Below are 26213 nucleotides of genomic sequence, written 5' to 3'. Positions count from 1 at the left end.
TGCTGCTGCCGTTTCATCTGGATGCTTCGCTTTCCTCCCACAGTCCAAAGATGTGCAGGTTAGATGGATTAGCCTTGCTAAATTGCTGTGAGTGTCCAAAGGTTAGGTGGGATTATGGAGATAGGGCAGGGGATAAGGCCTGGGTAGGGTGCTCTTTCGGAGTGTCACTGCAGACTTGATGGGCCGAATGGCTTGCTTCTGCACCGCAGTGATTCTGTAAACATAAATTTTTTAAAATCAGGTGTTACAAGGACGATGAAAGCAAAACATAAGAACATTTTGAGCATGCCACACGTAAAGTTATAGAATAAAATAACGCTGATTTAAATAGTTTCACAAATTTAAAACAAATAACCAAACCTACGTTCACTTATAAATAATCACCTTTAATCATAACAAAAACTTAAAAATTACTTTAAAAGAATCAACAGCTAGCCTGTTTAAAAGTAAGAGCAAATAAACTGTTAAAAATAACTTCTACAGCAGTGGGTTAGCCCTGCTGCCTCACGGCGCTGAGGTCCCAGGTTTGATCCCGGCTCTGGGTCACTGTCCGTGTGGAGTTTGCACATTCTCCCCATGTCTGCATGGGTTTCGCCCCCACAACCCAAAGATGTGCAAAATAGGTGGATTGGCCAAGCTAAATTGCTCCTTAATTGGAAAAAAATAATTGGGTACTCTCAATTTATAAAAAAAAAATAACTTCTACATACCTTTAAAACACTTGTTAAAATAGTCGCTTGTTGTTTTCTATCTAAATCTGTTGTTTAAATGTCTGCCCTCAATGGGCATTCCCAAGCTGGCTGCGTCGTAGGGGGCAGGGCTACACTCCTGCACTGTGCTGGAGCCTGCACAGTCTGGGGCGCTGGAGACCCGAGGCTGAGAAAGGGAAAGGAAGGTTCGTTGCAATATCTGAACACAGATAAATACGCAATTTTGTCTCTTAAAATCGGTGGCCCATGACTTCCTGCCACTAGCCGGAAGTTACGGGCCAACACTGCAGGAGTTCTTCAGGGTCGTGTTCTAATCTCAACCAGCTTCATCAAAGCGGCTTTGTCAATGTCCTTACCTCCATAATAAGGTCAGAAGTGGGGAGGTTCATTGATAATTGCACAATGTTCATCATTCTTGACTCCTCAGACAATGAAACAGTCCATGTCCATATGCAGCACAACCTGGGCAATTTTAGGTTTGGGCTGATAAGTGAGAAGTCACATTTGTGCCACACAAGTGCCAAGCAAAGACCATCTCCAAAAACGAGAGAATCTAACCATCTCCTCATGACTTTCACTGGTCAGCATCAGAACCTGGGGCCACCTTCGGTATCCTGGGGGTTACCATTGACCAAAGACTGAACAGAACCAACCAAATGGCTACAAGAGCAGGGCAGAGGCTGGGAATTCTGTGACGAGTAATTCACTTTCTGACTCCCTAAAGCCTGTCCACAATCTACAAGGCGTAAGTCAGGAGTGTGATGGAATATTTGTTAACTCATGAATAGTTACGAGGAATCAGGCTTGAATAGTATAAGTAATAATGCTAGCAAAGATATAGGGTTATTAAATTCTCAAACTAACTTTGGATATGCTTCAAAATCACAGGGCGTGAACAGCCCTGATGGACCAGCCAATTGCACTATACTGGTGTGAAAGGTTGGTGGAAAACACAAGCTGAACAATGGGCTGCCTTCAAAACAGAAATGGTCTGGACACAGCCAAGGTATATTTCCTTAGGAGGGCAAAGAAATCCAGAGCTCCCTCCATGAAAAGGAGTTAGAAATTGAGGAAGAAATTAAGGTGTCAGGTAGAAAATACAGTTTAGAACCAACAGGAATACAGAACATTCAGAGGGCAGGTGAAAAAGCACATTAGAGAAGCAAAGAGGGATTATGAGAAAAGACTGGCAGCCAACATAAAGGGGAAATCCCAGAGTCTTCTACAGACATATAAATAGCGAAAGAGTGGTAAAAGGAGTAGTAGGACTGATGAGGCAGCTAAAAGGGGATTTAGACATGGAGGCTGGGGACATGGTTAAGGTATTAAATGAATATTTTACCAGGAAGGTATATGTTACCCAGGGCATGGTGACAGTCGAGGAACTTTTGTCGCTAGAAAGATTCAAAATTTTTAATAGCTGGTTGGAACTGAAAGTTGACAACGCCTCGGGACTGGATGCGATGCATCAGAGGATAGTGACAGATGTGAGAATGGAAATTGTGGGTGCGCTGGTCATAATCGTCCAGTCTTCTCTTTACTCAGAGGAGTAATCGAGAATTACTCAGAGACTAATAGAGAATTGCAAATGTTACAACCTTGTTCAAAAAAGAGTGTAAATGTAGCCCCAGCAACTATAGGCCAGTCAGTTTAGTATCAGTGGTGGGCACATTTCTAGAAACAATTATTTGGGATGGAATTAGTAATGACATGGAAAAATGTAGGTTGATTAGGAAGAGCCAGCATGGATTTTTAAAGGGGAAATAGTGTTTAACTAACTTGCTGGAGGTTTTTCAGGACGTAACAGAAAATGTCAATGAGGGTAATGCTGTTGATGTGATGTACCTGGAGCAATAGAATGCATTCAACATAGTGCCACACAACAGACTTGTGCAAAAAGTTATACCTCATGGAATAAAATGGACACTTCCAAATTGAGACAAAATTGGCTGAATATTTGGAAGCAGAGAGGTCAATAGATATTTTTCGGGCTGGAGGAAGGTTTGTAGTGGTGTTCCCTAGGCCTCAGTATTGGAATCCTTGCTTTTCCACTTGTTAAGAATTCAAATCCTGGTGTGCAGAAGACAATTTCAAAGTTTGTGTATGATACAACACTTGGAAGTGCTGGAAACTGTAAAGAGGACAGTGTAGAACTTCAAAAGGACAGAGACATGTTGGTGGCATGGGCAGATAGGTGGCAGATGAAGTTCAATGCGGAGAAGTATGTGGTGATGCGCTTTGGTAGGAAGAACATGGAAAGATAATATAAAATAAGGGGTAAAATTCTAAAAGGAATGCAGGAACAGAGAGACCTGTGTGTATATGTGCATAGATCATTGAACATGGCAGGCTAGGGCAGTTAATAAAACATATAGTATTCTGGGCTTTATTAATAGTAGAGTACAAGAGCCTCCTCATGGGCAGTAACGATTCTGCGATTCTATGATCTTATCAATGCCTTGATAATCATGGATATTTGTATCATTGGTGTGCTTCCTGACTTCTTATTACAGGCTTTAGGTCTTTTTTAAAATTCATTGATGGGATGTGAGCATCACTGGCTGGGCCAGCATTTATTGCTCATCTGTGATTGCCCTCGAACAGCATGGGCATTCCATTTCAGAGGACATTTAAGAGTCAATCACATTGCTGTGGATCTGGAGTCACATGTAGGTCAGTGATCCCCATGCAGTCACGAGTCAGGGGTTGCTTGTGCTCAGGTGCCCTGGGGCCCATGGTGGGCTCCTCCCAATGTCAAGGATAGCCCTTGTTGGAAGGCATTTTCTAACTCTTGACTTTACCCCCGAACATGCCAGATAGGCCCTGTGCGATCAGCCCTGGGGACCCTTGACAGTAGTTTTTATTTATTCTTTCATAGGATGTGGATAATGCTGGCAAGGTCAGCTCTTGTTTTCCAACCTTAATTACCCTTAAGCTGAGTGCTAAGTCATTTTAGAGTGTAGTTTGCCACATTGCTGTGGGCCTGGAGTCACATGCATGCCAGACCAGGTAAGGATGGCTAATTTCTTTCACTTAAGGGCATTAATGAACAAGATGGATTTTTACAAAAAACAATTGATAGCTTTATTGTCACAATTACTGAGATGAGCTTTATATTCCAGATTTCATTAATTGAATTTAAATATTCCACCAACTATCAAGGCATTGACAGGATTTGAACCCTTGTTCCCGGAGCATGAGGCTGGCCCCTGGATTACAAGTTCAGTGCCATTACCACTAAGCTACCATCTCCTCTAACGCTCCATCCAGCTCTCTTCCCCCTCTACCTGCCCCCCGCCGTCTCTCTGTCTCTCTCTTTCCCTCCCCCTGGCCTTCTGTCTCTGTCTCTCTCTATGTCATGGCCAATCCACCTAACCTGCACGTCTTTGGACTGTGGGAAGAAACTGCAGCACCCAGAGGAAATCCACACAGACACAAGGAGAACGTGCAGACTCCACACAAACACTGACCCAAGCCAGGAATCGAACCTGGGACCCTGGAAAATTGATAGACAGGGCCTTCATAGATAACCTTAGCTGGTACAGGAATTGAACACACTCTGTTGGTATTGCTCTGCATCAAGAATGAGCTGTTCAGCCAAGTGAGCTAACTAAACCCCAAGAGCAGTGAATCTTCATTTCCTGATCGGGAATCAAATCCGTGCTGCTAGTGCTAAATCCCAACCACTGGACCACCAGGGAAACTGGTTAAAGCCAGCTTCAACATCATGACTGCTACAGTTACAAAGTTAGGTGTCATGGGACCAATGGCCACTCAAAATTTGATGACGTGATTTGGCAGTGTCTGAGGCACATTATTAATGCCACTCTATTGTGTTATATTACAGAGTACCCTTCCATAGAGGCATGTTGCAAAAATTGTGCAGTGCCATTAATTGAGGGAGAAATATGTCACGGTATGTGCACCACAAAATTACATTCCCACTACAGTTACATAAAGGCAATTTCACATTGCCACAAAGGTTATGACCTCAGCTTAGTGTTTCAATACATAAGTCACCATCAGACAGGTATCAATCTCTCCATGTGTATTAGCCTTGTCATGATTTTGGAGGTAGTTCTGACAGCCAGTTCAATATTAATGCTGTCAAAATCTGGTTGACTTTCAATTAAGGATTACAACTTAAAGAAAGAGCTGAAAAGCATTGTTTTAATAAGAAAATCGGTGACTGTGTATTGTGAATCCAGTTACCGAGGAAACCTCTGGCACTTCAAAGCATAATTATAAACCCTACCTCCCATTCGCTGCAATCAGAAGAAGTCAAGACAGCCACTTGAGTTAATTTAAGTAATTGAAATTTAACCACAGAAAATAATATAAGAACTTTCTACAATCCCCTATCCTAGAACATTAAGGAATCATGTAGCATTCTTCCCCATTACTTATCTCAGGACATTAGACATCACACTTCAACCTCATTGAAACATCTTCTTTCCACATATAAAAGCAATGGGTCGGGTGGTCAAAAATTTTTGCTTGGCTGTTGGTCGTCAAATTGTTATGATGATTTGAACATATAGAGCACTGCAGAGAAGTGCAAAAAAAAGGAATTTACAAAAAAGGTGGACCAGAACTAATAGGAAGCATTGGATTGGTTGTGGCTCCTTTCTCGAAAAGAGGAGGGAAAATAAGCCTGATAGAAAACCTAGAAAATCAGGGGCGGGATTCTCTGACCCTCCGCGCCGGAACGCGCGTTCCGGCGCGGGGGCGGAGAATAGCCGTTCACACTGGAAATCCGGCGCAACTGCACTTCCGCAATTCTCCACGGACCCGCCCCAGCGTGTGCGGTCGACGCGGCGCTGGTCGGGGGCCGTTGGAAGGCCCCCACGGCGATTCCTGCGGCTGACCTGCTGAACACCCTCCGGCGTGGTTTACATGTGATACCACCCGGCGAGAGCGGGGACCCGTGGCTGAAGTGGCGGTCCTGGTGTTGAGCGGGGGGGGGGGGGGGGGGTATCTGACTCCAGGGGTGTCCTCAGCGGTGGCCAGACACGTGATCGGGGGCCACTGCGATCTGGGAGGAACCTACCTTCCTCCGCACAGGCCCGCTGTGTGGCTCGCCATGCCGGCGGCGCCCGTGCCAAAGTGGGCTGCCACACACATGCGCGGACCTGCTTGTGGCTGCCATGCGCATGCACAGCTGAGCGGTCTGGCTAGCAGGGCCCCTCCGGCAACCAGAGCTGCAGGACGCATGCCGGAGCTCTGCTAGCCCCCTGGTAAACGGAGAATCACCCCGGACCTTCGAGGAAAAAGTCCAGAGTGATTCTCGCCCATTTTCCGGTGGGTGTGGGGACTTAGTCCCCAGAAGGGAGATTCCCGCCCAAGGAGTTCGACAGGATAAGAGATGTTGCCACTTGTGGGAAAATGCAAACTGAGGAGTCATAAGTATAAGGCAGTCATTAGAACCTCCAGTCGGAGATTCAGGAAAAAAATGCCTATACCCAGAGATTAGAATGGAGCATTTGAGGTGATTGCCACAAGTACATTTCAGGGAATTTAGGTAACTACATGAGGGAGGAAAGAATAGAGTGCTATGCTGATAGGGTTAGATGAAGTAGGGTGGGAGGAGGATTGTGTAGCGCATGTGGACAAGCATAGATCAGTTTGGCAAAAGTTCTCCCTCTTTCCTATTCAAACAATTATAGATGTTTATTGACAAGAGATGTAGGGCGGGATCCTCCACTTCGACGGCAGAACACTCATGCCCGTGGATTTCCCGACGGTGTGGGGGTGGCCACAATGGAAAACCCCATTGGCCGGCTGCCATGCCAGAAAACGGGTCTGGCTGGACAGAGAATCCCGCCCCTAATGTTCCCTCAGCCCTTGTTAATCTACTAACAAACAAAAATTGAAAGGGATTACATTATATTACATTAAAATTCTGATCTGATTAATGATGGAGCATTCCAATCCCAATGGTGCCCACTGCTGGTGGAAGGCATCAAGCAGACGGATGGTCACTGAATGCTTCCATCTGAAGGGACACCCAGCCAGGAATGTAACTGTGGAAGAGAGATGGGCAGTCACCCAAACAAACTCTTGCCTGTCCTCTGCTGGACCTGTTGATGGAAATGCTGATCAGGCCCAGGCCCAATTAGGGGCCTGATGATGTCCTCCAATCTGTCTATTCCTCTCTACACTGGGTGGCCAAAGATTAAGGAGGGGGGGGGGGAGTGATTCTCCCCCCGAATTTAACCCGACATACCTCCCGCTATTCCCGGAGAATAATGGGAGGGTCCCTAAATAGGGTTTGTGCTAGACACCAAACGGAGCACGATGCTCCTGGCCCATGGCATCGGATGTAATCTAGTTCATGCCCTCGCTGAGCATGAACCAGTCTCGCATATTTAAATAAGTAATGAAACTCATTCAAAAATGCATTTCCAGGTTTCTCCAGAATCTTTCGGATCCCGGGAACCCTCACGGCATGGCGTGAGGTTGGTGGGAGTCATTACTGATCTCCATCAACTGAGACGCCAGGGCCCGGAGGCCATTGGAGCCCCCGGGTGGTCAATGACATGGCAGGGCACAACCAGGTTAGCACTGCCAGGGTGCAAAGGGGAATTACCTGGGTGCCAGGGGCAGTGCCAGGGTGCCAAGGGGCATGGTCATAAAAGGGGAGGGATTGGGGGTTGCATGATCAGGGGCCTGAAGGCGGGCCTAAGAGGGGGCATGTAGGGGGTGGGGCTTGAGGGGTGGGTATTGGATGTGGGGGCATGGAGGTAGGGGGGCCTGAAAGGGGGGGGGCTTAATGGAGGGAGACCTTTGTCGACCTCATAGCAGGGTGTAGGTCACTTGGGGTGGGGGGGCGTAATCTGTGATTAAGGGGTTGCCTGCAATGGGGGTTGGGGGTTCCTGATGCCTGCAATGGGGGTTGGGGGTTCTCTGACGGTGAGTGGGGCAGGCTGAGGGAGCTGTAGGTTGTCTGTAAATCGGTGTGTCTGACCTCCGACGATCAGGTATCTTTAGGTTCGGCACATCTCTTTCCCAGCTGGATTCTTCCAAGGCTCAAAACAAAATGACTATGTGTGGGAGAATTGTGATGGGCATTGCCCGGAACAGTTGACGGGATTTGCACTTGTTTGCCCACCCTGGGAGTGTGGAACTGAGATACAGGTAGAAACTGAGGAGCAGCTCCTTCAAGCAATGGAACAGAAGGTCTGGGTCTGTGCTGTATATATGCTATATAACACTAACACATCCATACCAAATAGCAGTCACGCGTTAGATAGGTGGTGGTGTATTGTCACTGAACTGGTAATTCCAGGGATCTAGCTTTAAATCCCACAAAAGCTGATGGTGGAACAAACATCTGGAATTAAAGGTCTCACAGTGACTATGAAACCATTATCGATTGTGGTAAATACCCATTTGACTCATAAATGCCACCTAAGGAAAGGGAAAACTCCTGGTCTGACCTACATGTGACACCCGATCGTCAGTAATGTAGTTGACTCTGAAATAGCATGGTTTCCAACAAACCCCCACCTTTTTGAGGACAATTAGGGATGGGGAATAAATGCTGGGCTAGGCAGTGATGCCACATCTTGTAAATAAATTTAAAAAATCAGAAGTATCTTTTGTCAATACAAGGTAGATTTACATGTGAAAAAATAGCATGAAGTTTTTATTGCTGAAATACCTTCAGGGAAACAAAAATCAGTTGAGTAAATATTACTTGAAGTGATCCTGAGGTTTTGCTGATATGTAAGCTGAGAAAAAAAACAAATGTCATATAATAAACTTCTGTATTGTCTAAAAATAAAAGTTCAAGATTTTACAGGAGGATACAAATGTATTTTTCGTTTCACTCAGCTCCCATCCAGAAAGGCAAGCTACCACTTTAAGAATATGGATGTTTGTGTCTCTTGTACATCCAGTCTCTCTCTCTACCCTGGTACTCTCTCTGCTTGCAGGTCCTGTGATGGTAGCCTCTGCAGCCTTTCTTTGTCTTTGCTGTGATGATAACACTCCTGCAATGAGAGGAGGGAGAACCTTGCTGCATTCGAGGCTATCAATGAGCTCATTCTCTCCGGAGAGGGTGGGTTCATTAGCATCACCAGAAAGCTCAGCTGCTCCAGATCTGAGAAGGCAATGTGTTTAGATCTAAGCGTTCCAGGCCTTTATCTCCAGTGGACATACACATTGGTGAGTTGTTTTTTTTCATTACCTTATATTCTCTGAGAACAAGGTTTAATTATTGGATATTTCCTTCTCCCATAAAAATAATTACAGAGAACTCTGTGTGGCTGGGTTGGGGCTTGCAGGAGCAATGAATGAGCAGGAGTGATTTTGCATATTGCCCTGTAAATTTATCTTGACTCCTGCTGCAGTCCATTATTTTTCTTCTTTTATTGAACTGCAGAGCCATTTTGCCATATTTAAGTTAAAGACAAAGAAAATAATTCCAGTCTGTCTGTGTTTTCCATCTGATGCCAATATATCTGTGACAGTAGAAGCAGCTGTTGGTAGGGCTGGGCCTGTATTGCAAACAGTAAATGGTGAGAAATGCAGATCTCGGCACTGAAACAAATTCTGAGTGCTTCGTATTTATATTGTGTTTCACTAAGGGTTGTCCTTATTTGTCATTTTTCAGGATTAATTGCGACTGATTTTTTTTTTCCTCCCCCCAAGTTTGGGATGTGGCAATGCAGGTCCATCGCTGGGCCTGGATTGTTTTCCTCTTTTTGATTGAAATGTCGATGGTGATATTAATGCGGGGTTGTGTTGAACTCCCATTTAAAAATTGCAGCCCATCACACAAATGGGGTTCATTATTAATTTATAGCTCTGTAACTCTTTGAGATTGAGTCATTTGTCACTTATATAAAAAAAAATGAATGTGCTTTTTTTCTTCTAATTCATTATCTCCACAGCAATGTCAGTGAATAAAATGCCTGCAGCTGAATATTATAAAGTGGAATTCAGGAAAATGCTGATAAGTACAGGGCTATACGAACATACTTTATTGCAGCTTTCAAAAAAAAACAAATAAGAGTGTAACGTTTATTGTTTTGAAAAGAAGCTTGCAAATTTAAATTAATTTGGGCACAAATGTGGCATGAAATACATAAATGGCATAAATAAGGACTTTGTTTTTTTTTAATATGTTGCCTATTTTAACTGTTCATTCTTAGCGAATGGTCCCTCTTTTGCATTGGGGTCAGTAGCTGAACATTTTTAATGTATTAAATATTCAGTCTTGCAGTAACTCATAATTAGCTGTCATTCATTATTCAGGTATTCTCAGGATGAAAATGCCCATTAACTTGTCCTGTTTACGAATGTAAGAAAGATTTTATTTTAAGTTAAGAATGAGAAACGTGGAGCATGGCAGCAGATTAAATGAGTGCTTCCATAAAGGATCTCTGCTCGGATATTTCTGGGTGCCACGTGACCTTGAACTCTCTCTTTCATTGCACCGAGGTAATGTGTTTAATTACTTTTAGCCATTGCCTCCGTTTCCCCAGTATCCCCCCGTTTCGATGCATTGAAGAGAAGGTCAAATTGCACTGCTCCTAAACCATGATTCATATAGACCTCTAGGCTGAGATTATGGTTCATATCATCTGTGCTAGGTTCATGGAAGATGGTTTATAATTGTGGATATGGAAATTAGAGCCATTTCATGATTGTTGGCGATGGGGGTCTCAGGAGATTCACAACCCACTGAAAATAGTGCCTGAAGTAGATCAGTATAGACATTACACAGAATTAAATCACTCAATGCAAAATGCAACCAAGAAGGATAATAAATACACCAGACAGGAAAGGGCACAAATCAGTGAGTGTCTTACAGGCTGTGTGCTTGTTTCAGATTGCATGCTAAATAACATGATTTAAAGGTATATATTGAATGTGCTTGCCATTTATATTAAAAAGGGACTATCTACATTGACCAGCCATTTCTTTTTGTTAAACACACCAACATAACAGTGCAAATATTTTTATCAAACTATGTGATATATTTCTGGTGAAAATCTCTTCCTCTCCTGGGTCCGCCTTAAAAGACAAGAGGCATCGTACCATCCATGTATTTAACTCAAGGAAATTTGATTCGATGATGCTGGCGGAAGGTGTACAAATCCAGGGCGGGATTCTCCCATCCCGCGGCAGAGTGTCCATGCCGCTGTAAATGCCATCGCGTTTTATGATGGCGTGGACGGGTGCTGCCAAGAGTAATTCTGGCACCTACAGCGGGCCAGCATGGTGCTGGAGCTGTTCACGTGCTCTAGCTGCCAATCCCAGCGCGAATTGTGCGCTGTGGGATCTGCACATGCTCAATGGCGCCAATGCGTGCATGTTCAGTAGCGCCAACGCGCACATGTGCAGTGGCGCCAACGCTCACATGCGCAGTGGCACCAGCACTAACGCGCGCATGTGCTGTGGCCTCCTTCAACGCGCCGTCCCTGACGCAACTTGGCGCAGGGCTACAGGGGCCGGCGTGTAGGAAAGGAGGCCCCCAGCCAGAGAGGCTGGCCCGCCGATCGGTGGGCCCCGATCATGGGCCAGGCCACATTGAAGTCCCCCCCCCCCCCCCTGGGTCGGAGCCCCCCTCCCTCCCCACAGGCCGCCACCCGACCCTTCCACGCAGAGTTCCCAGGTGTGGGCGGCGCCGGCGGGACACAGCGTTTTCACTACGGCTGCTCGGCCCATCCCGGGCTTAAAATTGGCGGGCCGGTCGCGTAGAGTGGTCCACGACCGAGGTCGCGCCAAACGTGCTGGCGCCAATTCTCCACTCTGCGGAGAACCACGTGCCGGCGTCGGGGTGGTGTGGCCCGGTCGCAGGGATTGTCCGGCCCGGCCCCCGCCCCCAATATATGCACATGTTCCTTCACTTTCCCCTTCCTGTCATTTCCCTCCTCTTCTGACATCAGAATGCTTCTGTGGGCAACAGTTTTACGTCTAGCTTGAAACATTGATCGATTGATGGCCTAATAGACTGTGAAGGCTGTCACCCTTGAGACTGACCCTGTTCTTACCCAGCATTTAGACATGCCCATGTAAAGTGGCTCTAGAATTGCTGGGTGGATCTGGTAGTATCTGCTTATCTTGAACACCAGTTATATCACCCCACTACTAGCCTAGCTGAGGTTGATGATTTTGGCACAGAATAGAGGATCCCCCTTGTTCGTTTGGCTCAGTATTAGAGTGTATTTATGTATTTATCCATCCCAACTATGTGGACAGGGCCACACTATAAAAATAATGGCTGTCACATGGTTGTAAATATGCAGTTAATGTGTTATGTTGCACTTGTTACACTCTTACATTTATATATCATCTTGGTGGGGTGATGCGTCTTATACAACTTCCTCCTATTTTGGCGCTGTATGCTGCAATTTGAAATGCCAACAATGCTATAAAGTCACTGGCTGTGGCTGATCGCAGCTTTAAGAGGCCCAGTTCTATCAGATGATTTCTCAGGGACTTAAAATGGATGCATGTCAGCCCATTTGTACTACATTGTGAAGCTACATTGATTTTTCAAGTAAATTCAACATAGGAATTATTACTGACTGACACAATCTTCATTTCCGATCGTTCAATGGTATTAGTTCTTTCAATGTGCTTGATGCTGTAAAGTTGTTAATAAACTTAACTCCCTTCTCCCATGGTTGTTATAATTTGCAGTGAAGAGGTATTCGAAACAGGTTTAAGGGAATTTTTCAGAAGAGATTGGGGCATATACTTGAAAAGGAGAAATCTGCAGGGCTCTGGGAAAACTGCAGGGCTGTGAGACAAATTGGAGAGCTCATTCAAAGTGCTGGCATGGGTACACGGGGCTGAATGGCCTCATTCTGTGCTGCCTTGTTCAAGGAGTATAATTTTAAGTATTGAGGGTGTTGGGCCGTTGTCATTATGAGAGTTGGCGCATTTCACGCTACCGCCGACTCTCGGAAACCCGCTGCTATTTAATGCCCACTTGAGCATTGTTTTGGGCAGCACGGTGGCACAGTGGTTAGCATTGATGCCTACAGCGCTGAGGGCCTGGGTTCGAATCCCGGCTCTGGGTCACTGTCCGTGAGGAGTTTGCACATTCTCCCCGTGTCTGCGTGGGTTTCACCCCCACGACCCAAAGATGTGCAGGATAGGCGGATTGGCCGCGCTAAATTGCCCCTTAATTGGAAAAATAATGGGTACTCTAAATATTTTTTTAAACTTGAGCATTGTTTGGCAGAGGGCAGGACTCCCCTCCACCTTTGGAAGAAAGTTCCACCTGTGAGAGCAGTCAGTCAATTAGATTGGATGCATGCCAGCACAATTAGATTGGCTGACAACTCTCCAAACCGCCCTGACATAGGGATGCAGTGGACAGAAGCAGTACTGCAGCGTTTGTAATGAAGTCCTGTGACCCTTGTTAAAGTAAGTCCTGGGTCCCTGGGGTCGGGATGCCCTGTGGAGTTGGGAGGGGGACATTTGCAGCTTAAGGGTGCAGGTTGGGGGTGAGGGAGGGCTGGAGATCCAGGGTGCCAGAGGGGAGAGCGCCCCAAATCTGAAGGGCCTTCAGATTGAGGTGCCCTCTCCTCCCCTCCCCTCCACCTGCCTTCCTGCCCAGGATGGGGAGAACTTTTTTTTGTCCGTTTCTCACCCAACCTGCAGCCGTTCACACCAACCTAAAATTTGAGGCTGGCCAGGAAAAGGCCCTTGTGTTCGCATTGAATGGCTGCTTAAGGGCCTTAATGGGTACCCGCATGAGGCCTTGCCCACCCAACCATGTAATTGCATCTGATTTGGGGTGAGTAGATTCCTGGGGAATACCATCCATTCAATTTTTTGCTCCCCCACCCCTCACCACAGAACCCACCTTGGGGGAGCATAAAACTCTGCCGTTTGTTTCCTGTAAGGCAGCTCTTGTTTACTCGCAGCAATTTCTGATACCTCATTAAGTCTCTTTCCCATTATATCCATGTTAATCTTAAATGAGCTCTCTGTGGTGGAAATAGATTTACACACATCCACAACCACAGCTGAATATAGGTCAGAGGAAGTCTTGAGCAAACTGGACATTGTATGGTCAGATCATCATCAGTTCATGGTCATCAAAACCTATTCTTGGTGCCAGGTCACTGAGTTACGAGAGAAGATTAGAGAGATGTGAAGTTTTCAGTCTGCAAGGTGATCTTATCAGATAGATAGTAAATTACACGGAGGGGCTAAATCTGAAATATTACTTTAAAGTAGATTACATTTTGATGGTAAGGGGCGTAGGTTCAAAATGGTAAAAGGTAAAGTTAGGACTGATACCAGAAGGTTCGTCATACAGAAAACTTGTCAACACTTAAACACACTTCTCTGATGAAGTAGTGGCTGCAGTTAAGAAATAAAGAGCGACTGTTGGATTTTCATGGAATCGGGAAGACTCCATAGAGGGGTGAAAATGACGGCCGGGACAAGGTTCCGGGATTCCCGACCCCATTCCCTGGGTTTCCGATTTTCAACAGTACAGGTTGAGGGTGCAGGCTGCTGTGGATTGTGAGACTGCATCCTGCACTGCAGACCTGGCCAGCTCCGTAGCACAGAGAGGCATTGTCCTAGCGGTCTGCAATTTCCATGGAACCGGGCTCGCTTTTAATGGACTCCTGGTTTATAGCACCTCAGAGGTATTTTGAACCATGCCAATCCATGCTCTGTATTGAACCAACCAATGAGCCCTCTAGTGACAATAGTATGTGTTTCAAACGTTTTTAGAAAAACAGTAATTTATTCATAATTTTTCACTTGTTTAAAAAAACACTTCTTTCACTGCGTCCAGTAAAATTGTCAAAACATCCAGACCCATTATAGTTCCAGTAGCAGAAATTTCAAGCAGCTGGCACCTCTTTATCTTGTGTAAATCAACATTATTTAATTGACAGAATAGATCTGAAAAGTAGAGCTGTCAATTAAGCAATGTTTTTCCTGAGCTTCAGCCTTTCCAACACTCTAATAGATATCTGGACGCTTATTCATGAATGCAATATCTGGACGCTTAGTCACGAATGCACTGGCCGAGAGCCTAGACATCCAATAATGTGTTGAAACTGCTGAGCCCCAGGGAATCATTCATTGACAACTCTGACTCTCTCAAATTGTCTTTCAGTTGCACAATGTTCATTTATACAAGATAAAGAACTTTCAAGTGATTGCCATTTCAGCAATTGACACTTTGAAGGGTCTAGATGTTTGACACTTCTATTGGACTGTAGTGAAAAGAGGTTTTTTTTCGAGAATGTAGAAAGTTTTGAATGTGTTTTTAAAACCCATCCTATTGTCACTATAGGGTTGATTAGTTCTGTACAGAGTGTACATCAGGTGAATGGGCATGGAAGTGTCATCGGTGAATGGATGTAAGGGCATGAGTTGGCATGGATGCAGCGTGGGAAGTGTGTGCTGGGCGAGGGCTCGAGGGCGAACAGTTTTGATGAAAACGTGAACCTAGTCCCAGAGCACTGAGGCAAGCCTGCTAACCAGTATCTGATCGGTAGCACAGTGGTTAGCACTGTTGCTTCACAGCACCAGGGACCCAGGTTCGATTCCCGGCTTGCATCATTGTCTGTGCGGAGTTTGCACATTCCCCCTGAGTCCGTGTGGGTTTCCCCCAGGTACTCCAGTTTCCTCCTACATGTCCCAAAATACGTGCTTGTTAGGTGAATTGGACATTCTGAATTCTCCCTCAGTGTACCCGAACAGTGTAGCAACTGGGGGAATTTCACAGTAGCTTCATTGCAATGTTAGTGTCAGCCTAGTTGTGAAACTAATAAATATTATTATTATCTGGCAGTCCCTTTGTCGCCCTGTGAATTCTTTCCCGGGGCAGCAGGCCCAACACCTGCTAACACTTGTCCCCCTAGAATGAAGATCTCACCTCTGCCGGCACTTTCTCCTGAGATGGGCACACCAAACAGGACATTTCCTAACACCCGCTACCCAATTCAAAGCCCCAGGTTTTGTTTCAGAAATATGAGCTGAATGGTCTTTTTCATCCAAAATTTTCAGTGATCTTATGAACGCAACAAAATTTATATGTTAATTCGAAGAGGCTCAACTATGCCAATTAAATAAGAAGCAATAGAATTGGAAGAAAGAATTCCCATATTATATCTCCCACTCCTGCTGCATTTGGCAATTTCAGTTGGGGCGGTGTAAACTTCACTACAATTGCCCTCAGTAGCTTTTTAAATGTATTCTTGGGGCGTGGACATTGCTGATATTTATTGCACGTTCCCTATTGCCCTTGAGAAAGGTAGTTATGGGCTACAATTGAATGATTTGCTTGATCACTTCACAGAGCAGAGGAGAGTTAAAGTTATATCAGTATGTAACTGGGCTTCACTTGACCAGACTGGATCAAATTGGCAGATTTTGTTTCCTTCAGGCTTTCAAGTAAACTGATTGGGATTACTTTTAAAGTTGCATTCTAACAGCTTTAAAGTTAATTTTACTGGTATCAACTTTATGACCAGATTTTTAGAAAAAATCCGAATTCCAATTCACCAACTACTGTGAGGTGGAACTCTGGGTGCGGGATTCTCCGACCCTGCGCCGGGTCCAAGAATCAGCGTCATTGGCGCGGGCATGGTTGGTGCGGCGCCGGTCGCGGGCCACTCTACACGGCCTGCCCACGGATTCTCTGCCCAAATTGGCCGAGTGGCCTTAAGAAAAGAGCTGAGACCCGCCGGCGCCGTTCTAACCTGCTCTGGGCCGGCGGGACCTTGGCTTGTAAGGGTTGGGTGGCAGCCTTGGCGGGGTAAGGGGGAAGGGGGGGGAGGGGGTATCGTAGTCAATATTTTTCCCGCTTCAGGACTGTGATAGAAAGATTCAACAACGCTCGTTAAGAAAACAAAACAAGGCTTTATTTACGAATTACAATTGCATGCAGAATTGGCTGAAACATGGAGGCGGAGAGCAGTCAAATACAAACTGCTGGGTCCATCCTTAGTCTGCGCTAGTACAGACAAATAGGACGATATTTATACATTATAGAATCAAGATAACATGAATACAGCTTGGTCAGGAATTTGATCAAAAGTAAAACATAAGTAATAATCATTAAACTGGCATCACCTTGCTGACCTTTAGAGGACTCGGGGTCTCATATCATTATCTTGTCTTTTGGTCACATGTTTAAGAAACGGAGCAGATTTGTTTAAGTATTTAGATTATCTTGTGTATTTAGACTGCTTTGGGGTGTGATGACTGAGTTTTATCTGAGTTAAGAGTCAGCAAGTTTTCGCGTCAAGTTGACCTTGGCTGCTTGTATTTGTGCCTTAGGTTATGCGAAGTCAGTTTAAATTTCATTGTACCAAGAAACGTGACTAGTTTTCCCATCATGCCATTATTTGCTTCGCACAATACGACAGGGGGAGGCGGGGCCCGACCCTGGGGGGGCCTCCGATGTGGCCTGGCCCACAATCGGGGCCCACCGATCGGCAGACCGGCTTCTGTGGCTGGGGGCCTCTTTTCCTACGCGCCAATCCTGCGCCATGTTGCGTTGAGGCCGGCGCGTTGAAGGAGGCCACTGCACATGCGCACATTGTCCCCCCACAGGGTCCAGCATGGCGCTGGAGCAGTTCATGCCGCTCCAGCCTCCCATCCCGGCACCAGATGGATGCAGCGCCAAACCCCCGCATGCACAGTTGGGCGCCAACCTGCGCATGCGCGGGGGACTTCTTCAGCGCACTGGCCCCGACGTAACATGGTGTGGGGATTCAGGGGCTGGCCGCGCAACAAAGTAGGCCCGGGGGGGGGGGGGGGGGGGGAGAGGCCGGCCCACCTATTGGTGGGCTGCGATCACGGGCCAGACCCCATCGGAGGCCCCCCCCCCCCCGCCCCCCTGACCCTTTGCGCACAGTTCCTGCCGGCAGCGAACCAGGGGTGAATGGCGCCGGCGGGACTCTGTCATATCCGCGCGGCCCATCTGGGCCGGAGAATCGGTGGCCCCGCCGATTCCAGTGGCCGGCGCCACATCAAACGCGCCAGCGCAAATGGCGCTGATTCTCCACACCTCGGAGAATTGCACGCAGGCGTCGGGGCGTGGTGGCGTGGTTGTGTCGATTCTCCGGCCCGGCGTGGGGCTCGGAGAATCGCCCCCTTGATTTTTGTGCTCATGTTCTGGAATGGGATTGGAAGCCAAATCTTCTGTGTCAAAGGCACAGCTAACATAACAGAAGAAAGAATGGGTTAACCCTTCATGAGGTTAACCCTTCATGAGGTCAACCCTTCATATGAGAACACATGTGACAGGGGAAAGTACGATACAGCTGATGGTGGTGGCATTTTGGCAGTGGTTGGATTTTCAATCTAAAAGACAGGCCTGAGGGGGGTAAAATTCACTTGAAAATATTCCACTAAGTACAGTAATATTAAGAGTATTTGTTTTCTCCAGCAGCCGATTCTAGCTAAATAATCTGTCTGGCTATTGTGTATGTGGTATAATGAATGAGCTCCAAAGTTGGTTTGAGGCAACATTCCTGCACATACATTCTGAATATAACAAGCGACTGAATGGGAAAGAAATGTAGTAATTCATTATCCTGTAATGATCTAGTATTCTTTACAGTAGAGTCTGGATAGATGCATCAGTTCACCTGCCTGTGATACTCTCCATTTAACTGTGTTAGATAAATCGGAGCATTGAGAAATCATCCTGAAAATGTCTCCGGCTGCATGTAAAGGTAAATGAAGGTTTAGTCTTTATTTTTGTCAGTTCCTTGTTATTTCTCATTCATTCTTTAAAAACCCCAGTGCTTTTAGTGCTGTATCGCAGAGTCTAGCAGTCGGCATCTGAATGACTTTTGGGGTGATGCCACAGTGGTAACAATGGTTAAGGTAACGGGCATCTCCACGGCTCACCACTCTTGTGTGTCTGTGTGATGGGCCTTTTCTCCAACATGGCCAGATGGTAATGAGGAGACACAGGGAATGGAACCGACTGTCACGTAAAGTTACAAAGTGAACGGTGCAGCTGGAAGGACTGGCCTGTTGTCCCAAAATAAATACCCAGGCCTGAATTTCTGTGTGTCATGTATGGATCAGTGATGCATCCCACTTGGGACGGCGTGGTGGGAAAATCAGCTAGTGTTCCTGCTCCTGACCGGAATACAATGAATGCTGCTGGAATGTGTGTATTTGTGAACTATTAGGTGAGGGGCAATTTATGCAATGTCTTGCACAGCCCAATAGTGTATTGACATGCAGCTTAGGTATATATGAAGACAGGGAATTTGGATAATCGGGAAGGTACTCAGGACACTTGAAATCAGTGGAGCTACAACTAACCTAATTGTGCATTATCAGGAGAGTTAGGGAAGAATTTACAGTGAACACAGGGTTATAAATTTTATTTTTAAGTTTTAACATTTGCAACCGACGTGCATTTTCATGCCATCATTCTGGGAGAATACATTGAATTTGTTTGCATGACTGTATTTCTGCTAAGGGCAATGTGTTTCAAGGGTTATAATTTCCTTTTTAAGTCTGGGTCTCTGGAGTTCATTTGGCCAGAGGGGAATTGAGAGTAGAGACAGAGGGAACAAAAAGCACTGCCTGCAGTGACTGGTGGGCCTACTGGGTTCACTCGCTGCCCTTCTCTTGCTCCAGGCTGGTTGTTGTTGCTGACTTTTTCCCTCCTCTGTTTGTCTGGCAATATCCTCTTCAGAGGTTGTTTGGGATGCTGGAAGTGGACACTTGTGAGAGGTTTCAGTATTCTTCTCTTTCAAAGCATTCAGTTCAAGATTTCAACATTAGCAAATTGCTGAAGAGAGGATTTACATTTGGATATAATCTTCTCCTTTCTACCCTGTTTAATTGTCAATTTACATTCCAAATTACTTTTATTCACAATCTTGGTGTAATTTACATCCTAACAAGGGGTACATTACCCATTTTAGCATTTTTATTTTGATATTAATCCATTCCCGATCGTGGTGTTGAGGATGGGAAAGGGGGTGCGGGGGGGGGGGGGGGGGGGGGGGGGGGTAAGGAGGCTGTGGCTCCCAAGGTCAAGGTGGGGGAGGGAGGGCTGTGGCTCCCAAGGTCAAGGTGGGGGAGGGAGGGCTGGGGCTCCAAGGTCCTTTAGATTAAGGCCCCCCCCCACTTCCCACCCAAGATGGAGAGCGGTTTCTCTGTTACCCACCCTGCTTACACCCACTCCAGCTGGCCTACAAATTAAGGCCGAGTGGGAAAAGGCAATTTAAGTGGCCACTTAAGGGCCATAATTGGTAAAAGGGCAGGTTCCCTGCCCGAGGCCCTGCCTGCCCAACCGTGAAATTACATCTGGGTCGAAGCAGGCGGAATCTCAGTGGGAATCCTGTCCATTCAATTTAATGTGCCCCCCCCCCCCCCCCCCCACCCACGTCCATAGGACCCGCCTTTGGTGCAGCGTAAAATTCTGCCCAATGATTTGAAGTGACAGCATATCAACAACCTTTTTTAAACAAAGTCGAAATGAAGGCTATGCTGACTCGCATTGGTGTTGTGGTGGCATCTCTGGGTTACACAGTCAAGCTCAGATATATCTTGAAATTTGAATGAGGAGGTAGGGTTATCATTCCTCTCACTGACCAACAACACTCATGAAGCTTGACACCGTCCACGACAAAGCAGCCCAGCAGATTGCTCCACCTTCCACAAACATTCAATTCCTCCACCACCTGTCATAATATACATCTATGTATATAATGGAGTGCAGACAGGCAGTGATTGACACACAGGATGACCAGTAAGCACACAGAACAGAGCAGCCAATCACCAGACAGGACATGACCACTATAAAGCCAGAGGGCACCAGTTTTCCCGCTCTCTCCGGACCCAGCCTCTGAGACAGTCAGAGTTCGTGAGCATAGCCAGTGCAAACACCATGTGGTAGCTAGTAAGTCTGGTCAGGCTAGTATCAGGTCTCCAGTCAAGTCAGCATAGTGTCAACCCACAGTTGAACATGTATAATAGTTTAGATGTTAAATAAAATCATGTTGCATCTCATCAAGTGTTGGAAGTCTGCCTCTCGCTACACTGCATCAAGTGCAGTCCGCATCGACCCAGCCTGCCCAACACATCAAATAAGGTTGAGTCATATCCTGAGACTCTTGCCCATTAACAACTCAACTGGGGTAGCACCAATGGTGGTAAGCAGGATTGAATTGTTCAAGTGTAAGAAGTCTGCCAAGCAAAGCAGTAGTAGTCTATGAGTTTGTTTCTTCAATGATAGTTTGAGCAGCTCTTACAGCCAGCACATTTGATATGGGGTGACAGGGAGCTGTCCTTGCGTGTTGGATCCCATTGGATTTCACAAAGAGTTGCAATTCTGGCTGTGAAGGCAGTACTGCTGTCTGAGACAATCACCTCAGGCAAGTCGTGAATGGCAAAACTTTGGCATAGCTGGTCATTGTGGCTGCTGCAGTGGTCAAGTGTGTAGGCTGGCCATCTAGCCACTTTGTGTGCTCGTCTACGATGATCAAAAATATCAGACCCAAAAAGGGTCTTGCAAAGTCTATGCGGGGTCTCCTCCACAGATGTCCTGGCCATTCCCAAGGGTGCAAACACGCTGGAGGCACAATGTTGTGTTGAGACTGACAGTCACAATTGACCATATTTTCAATGTCTTTGTCGGTCCCCAGCCACTAAATGTAACTCCTGGCTAGTCCCTTGATTTTAGATAGCTCTGGGTGACCACTGTGTAATTATTGAAGAAGAAGCTGCCATGGAAATATCACTCTGCAACCCCACAGGAGGATCATGGCCTCACAAGTGATGTCTTCCCCACATAGATACACAGAACATACAGTCCAGAAGGAGGCCATTTGGCCCATCAAGTCTGCACCGACCCACTTAAGTCCTCACTTCCACCCTATCCCCGTAACCCAATAACCCCTCCTAACCTTTTTGGTCACTGAGGGCAATTTATCATGGCCAATCCACCTAACCTGCATGTCTTTGGACTGTGGGAAGAAACCGGAGCACCCGGAGGAAACCCACGCAGACACTAGTAGAATGTGCAGACTCCACACAGACAGTGACCCAGTGGGGAATCGAACCTGGGATCTTGGCGTGTGTGCTACCGTGCCGCACAGTTGATCAAAGGACTTGGAGTCCGGAGCCCCCAGATATGTTAAACTTTGCATGAGGGTGTTTGTTTTGTGGACTGGAAAAATTAAGTAATATTACTTTGTGTTTCTCTGCTACCGTTATTTCATTGGCAGCAAAAAAGTATTAAAGACTTGCAACATATTGGCCCCAACTTTCAACCTCTGGATCAAACGGATCAATTTTTCCAAACAGTGAGATTGCTATTCAACTACAGACGATCTTTTACCTTTCAGTATTCTGAGAAGCTCTTCTTCCACCACCCTCCCATCCAAATTTTAAACAATTTCCTTTGACTGACTTGTTCTATTCTTGTCACCAAGGTTATATTGCAAGGCGATCGATGAGGCAGCATTGAAACACAAAAGAGTTTTATTGAACTAAGGACAACTATATACACTGGACAGCACAACTAATACACAGGTCTTGTTCCCATGACTCCGAGGCCAACTCTGACCAAGCCCCCACGGTAGAACCGGGCCTAAACTCCTGATAGGCTTACATTTGCACACTGTGCCCCCATAGGTTCTAGGCCCACCATGTGGCCCTTGAAGTATCGCCCCTTAAAGGGGCCAGGCTACCACAACTATCATCCAAAAGCACAAGAGCAGCAGATACCTGGGAACATCACCACCTGAAGTTCCCCTCCAAGTCACTCACCACCCTGACTTGGAAATGTATTGCTGTTCCTTCATTATCGCTGTGTCAAAATCCTGGAATTCCCTCCCTAACAGCACTGTTGGTGTTCCTACACCTCAGGGACTGCAGCAGTTCAAGAAGACAGCTCACGACCACCTTCTGAAGGGCAACTTGGGATGGGCAATAAATACTGGCCTTGGCCAACAACGCCCACATCCCGTAAATTAATTTTTAAAAATATCAGCCATGTGATAATCCTACTTTGAAACTTCTGTTTCATGATTGAGTGTTTTTTTTTATGAACAATCCATTTTGTGCTGTAATACTTGAAAACAATAGTAATTTTTTTCAACATCTCTAATTATAACTAATTAAGGCCTCAAGCAGAATAACTAAGTGACAGCAATGATATCAGAGAAAAGACCCAGCTGAGTGGGGCACAGCCTGACAGCTGGCCAGCATTCACCTGCCTTCTTTATCCAAACCATAATACAAGATATGCTCAGACTTGAAGGTACAAAGCAGTGATAACAATTTGATTTTGATTTTAACAATTATTAAAATGTAAACTATATCCTGCATTAAAATTAATTCCTATCTTGTCAGTAGGAAATTGGAACAATTCATTTTTTAATCCAAAACCGTGGCTCGACCGTCGCCTTGTCAGGAACCTGTCGCGGTTTCCCAACATTAGCTTTTATTTGATGGGAAGCTTTGATCTGTGAGATTTATCCATGTGCTGCTGAATCCATTGATGATATTCACCCCAATCATATTGGTTTCAGTTTCTAAGATGAGATCAGTCTGCTCATGTGTTATTTTGTTAGAAGTCAGTTTATAGAGTGAGCTTGTAGACAATTTGGAAGCAATGTTCATTAGCAAATTCAAATATCTTTATGCGACAGTGCATAACAAGTGAAATTTGAGAGGTGGAGGGGGGGCCTCGGAAGCTGTTTTCGTGTTGACAAATTCATCTTTTTGTAGCCAAGATGCAACCGAGCATAGGCTGGGCTAATTTTACATTATAAACTTATGACAGATTCTAAAGGCGTTGGGTATAAGTTGGACGGGAGCTCTCCTTTGCACTGTCTTCATAAGTGTATTAAGGTATTGCACAAAATTCTGGATTGACTGCACATTTTTTTGAAAATTCATTGTTGTGATATGGGGATCACGAGCAAGGCCGCAACTTATTACTGAGCCTGATCTGCCCGTAGGAAGGTGGCAGTGAACCATCTTTGTGAATCACTGGAATTGGTGCAGTGAAAGGGTTCTACAGAGCTTGCTGTTAAATTGGGAAATCCAGGATTGTAAGCTCACAATAATGAAGAAATGGAAGTCATATGTCCAGGACAGGATGGTGTGAGGCGTGGACGGGAACTTGAACGTGTTAATGTTCCCGTGCACATACTGCCCTTGCCCTTCTTGATGTTAGAGGTTACGTAGGTGTTATTGTCCAATAAAGCCTCGTACAGCATTGTGGCAAACCAGTTTTGTGTTGGGCAACCTAGTTGATAACAAACTGTGGCTCTGCTGCTTAAAATAAAATGCTTCTCAATAACTCGGTGGCTAGATGCACTGCCAAGCGTGAACTTGCTCTTTCCTGAGTTGCTTGACTTCATACCACCAGTTGTAGAGCAATAAAATCATGAGGCCTGAACTTCTGCGGACTGGCGATCAGAGTCGGATTGCCATTCCACTCAGCACAAATTAATTTTGATCCTATTTCGCCTGAACATCTGACGCAGGCTGGGGCCTAGCATTGAGGGCAGCTCAGTCACATGTAAAGAGGCCACATGGGGGATGGGTATAGCTCAGTGGGGGGGATGGAGGGCGAGTTCTGTCAGGGGTGAGGTGGGGGGGGGGAAAGAGTCCTGTTGGTGGGGGGGAGTCCCGTGGAGGTTTGCGGATGTGAGTGGAGTCCGGTGGGCAAATCGGTGTGGGGCTGACAATAATTACCCAGAAGTTAGAGTGGTTTTAATCTTTCTAAATTTTGCTGGGTAACTATTGATGTAAAACAATTGGAACCATCCGAGGGTTACGATTTAAATTGCATTTTGGGATGGTTCCATGTGCAGGAAATTTCCATTTCCCAGGTAATTGCCATGTAAACCTTACGCGTGAACCTCATGGGGGAATGGCGGGGTGGTGGTGCTGCCGGGGGGGGTGGGGGGTGGCGGTGGTAGTGGTGGTGGTGGTGAGCTTGTCAATGCATCTTTAGGCTATCAATCCAGTTGCACTGTCCTGGAGCTCAGACGATATGGCCTCATCCCTTTGCAAAATGGTGCAAATATTTTCCAAGGGGTTCCGCTCCTGGCAGCACGGTAGCATTGTGGATAGCACAACCGCTTCACAGCTCCAGGGTCCCAGGTTCGATTCTGGCTTGGGTCACTGTCTGTGCGGAGTCTCACGTTCTCCCCGTGTGTGCGTGGGTTTCCTCCGGGTGCTCCGGTTTCCTCCCACAGTCCAAAGATGTGCAGATTAGGTGGATTGGCCCTTGATAAATTGCCCTTAGTATCCAAAATTGCCTTTAGTGTTGGGTGGGGTTACTGGGTTATGGGGATAGGGTGGCGGTGTTAACCTTGGGTAGGGTGCTCTTTCCAAGAGCCGGTGCAGACTCGATGGGCCGAATGGCCTCCTTCTGCACTGTAAATTCTATCTGATTGGTATCCAGCGACTCTATTGGAAATCACTGGCTGAACTTGATGATGGCTGCTGAGGCTCTGATGGTTGGGGTAATCCACACCACAACCATTTCCAGAAGACTTGATTCAACTCAATGACCATCAATTCATCCAGTGATCCAACCGCGTTGAATGCAGAAATTGTTATATATTATATTTTATATTCTGTTGCAGTATTGTTATGAAAACCCTTGGTTTAAAATACATACAGGCAGTATGTCTACTAAAGCTGTAATTAAAGAGATGTAGAAGGTGAGGTATCATTCCTTCCAACCACTTACTTGGTTACAGATAAAGGGCTAATGGGATCTGTTACGATTTCTGGAGATTTCCTGGAGAGTAGATCATTTATGAGGGATTATATTTAGCCCGAGCAAAGCAGGTCATTGAACTAAGTGGGATGCAGACGATGGAATTAATGGGAGGAACCAGATCTGTCTGTAGTTCTGTAGTCTGCTATTGGATTTTAAGTTGGATAACTGTTCTGTTCAATGCTTGTCACTGCATTAAGTAGAAGTGTACTGGATCTGCTATTGAAAGGAACTCTCTCCAAAAGGTATGCACAGCTAAGCAAGGAATGTGTTTTACTAATTCTATTTATAAGTGGCATTTGAACTGTATTGCGTTGTTTAATTTGAATTAGTGACAGATGTAGATATACGTTCAGGTGGATAGGATGGGATAAATGGCTTCCTTCTACACTGCAGCAATTCTGTGATTCTGAGTCTGGGATCAGGAGCTAATGTAGGTCAGCAAGGATAGAGGGAATAAGAACAGAATACACACAGCAGAGTTTTGAATAAACTGACATCTATAGAATATGGAGGAACATACTGAAATAGTCGCCTGGACAAGACCGAGATGAGAATAAGAGTTTCAGCAGCTGATGGGCTGAGGTGGAGCAAGGATGGGGAACGTGATGGAGATAGAAACTGGCATCAGCATGCAAAGTAAACTGGGATTGGGAAACAGCTTGGAATTTTTGATTGATTATGGATGTTGAATATTGAGGCCATTCGCACTGTATTTATGCACCAGGTGAAAATAGGTTCTGTACACTGTTTGGCAGTCTCATTGGCTGAAAAATTGAGCAGAA

The 26213-nt window shown here is 45.9% G+C and overlaps 1 protein-coding gene across 2 annotated transcripts in view; it reads left to right on the top strand.

Moving 5' to 3' along the window:
• Window positions 1-8612: 8612 nt before the first annotated feature.
• Window positions 8613-26213, top strand: part of LOC119965067 (janus kinase and microtubule-interacting protein 2-like) — a 311931-nt gene continuing 294330 nt past the window's right edge. For both annotated transcript variants that reach the window (XM_038795322.1, XM_038795323.1), the window contains exon 1: window positions 8613-8879. The gene's annotated coding sequence lies outside the window, so the exon portion shown is untranslated. The remainder of the gene's footprint in view (window positions 8880-26213) is intronic.

Source organism: Scyliorhinus canicula, chromosome 4 (assembly GCF_902713615.1).
Source record: "Scyliorhinus canicula chromosome 4, sScyCan1.1, whole genome shotgun sequence".
Taxonomy (NCBI): domain Eukaryota; kingdom Metazoa; phylum Chordata; class Chondrichthyes; order Carcharhiniformes; family Scyliorhinidae; genus Scyliorhinus; species Scyliorhinus canicula.
This window is presented reverse-complemented; position numbering and strand designations above follow the sequence as displayed.